This window comes from Austrofundulus limnaeus, unplaced genomic scaffold, assembly GCF_001266775.1.
Source record: "Austrofundulus limnaeus strain Quisiro unplaced genomic scaffold, Austrofundulus_limnaeus-1.0 Scaffold693, whole genome shotgun sequence".
Taxonomy (NCBI): Eukaryota; Metazoa; Chordata; class Actinopteri; order Cyprinodontiformes; family Rivulidae; genus Austrofundulus; species Austrofundulus limnaeus.
The window spans coordinates 171,843-173,311 of NW_013953095.1; positions in this window are offsets into that span (position 1 = coordinate 171,843).

Consider the following 1,469-nt stretch of genomic DNA (forward strand, 5'->3'; position numbering starts at 1 on the left):
TTTAAAATCAATGTGGTCCCACGGCCCTCTGGGGCCCAAAGTTAAAAACTGTTGTTCTTCTGAGGCCCTCAAGGTGGCGCTCGTTAAGAATCTCTGACCTACAGGACCTATTTGATTGTTGCTGGAAATTTTGGAAGCCTCCTATTGTTCTAACAAGTTCCTCCATGTTCCAACAATAATACTATACGGGTGATTAGGGTTAAGCCTAYCCCTAACCAACGATTACATCAAGCCCAGGCCTCATTCCGGTGGGTGATGAGTTTAGAGCTTGGTTCTGAAGACAGAGTGTGTTTGAGGTCTGCACCCTTCTTTAAAGGAGCCTAAACCAGAAATGCATCTGATCTAACTTTCATTGGAGCAGCTGACTGATTATTTTGAAATCAGAGTTTACCTGAGAGAGCAGCTATCTGAGACCCTTAGACTGATGTGACACAGCTGCTGCTGGCGGGGAGGGAGGGGGCATGGAGGCCACGGTGTCTGTGCCTTTAACACTTATGAACACACAGAGACACAGTGTAGCTCCCCAGACACACACACACATATATCCTCTGCACCTCTGACCCCACAGTCTAATCTCTTGTTGCCAAACAGACTCATAGCTTTCTATTAATCCTCTTATCTCCTGTCGTGCCCCTGTGCCTATTTGTGCCAATCCCCCCATTATGTGTCATCAAAAATGAATTTGTGTTTCTGCCARTTCTCTTCTACATTCATTTGTTTCAGTAGATTTACAGAACAATTCGGCTTTTTTTAATTTGAGCCCTTTCTGTGGGAAAAACTGTTGACTCCTAACAGAATGTCACATATCAGGATTAGTCATAGAACTAAATAGTAAACCACAAATGTRTAAATTCCCTCTGACATTTATCTGTACTCTCACCATCAGTATACGTCATTTWCACAAAAATATCCATAGTACTCTTGCATGATATGGAGGGGGTGGGGGGGTGAAGTTGCACAACACCTCCCACCACCCCTTCCTATTCCTTGCTGAAAGGAACAGTTCGAGGAGACTCTCAGAGTCTGAAGTCACACAATCCTGTTGCTGTGTTGTGTAAATAAGTAGTAGGTAATTTTTGCAATTTTAAAGTTTTATTTTATTGCAATTAACCACTAACTCCAAAATTTAGTTGCATTCTTTTGGTTATAAATATAGTGTTGAGTTACTATTGAATGGTAATTTGATTGTAGTTACCCAATAAAGGTAGTTTTACTAATAGTTTTTCTTTTGTACCCTAATTACCACATAATTACATGGTAATAAGGTAGTAATTACATTTAATTACCATTTTTATTACCATGTAATTAAATGGTAATAAGGTAGTAATTACATTTAATTACCATTTTTATTACCTTGTAATTACATGGTAATAAGGTAGTAATTACATTTAATTACCATTTTTATTACCTTGTAATTACATGGTAATAAGGGTACTAATTACATTTAATTACCATTTTTTATTACCTTG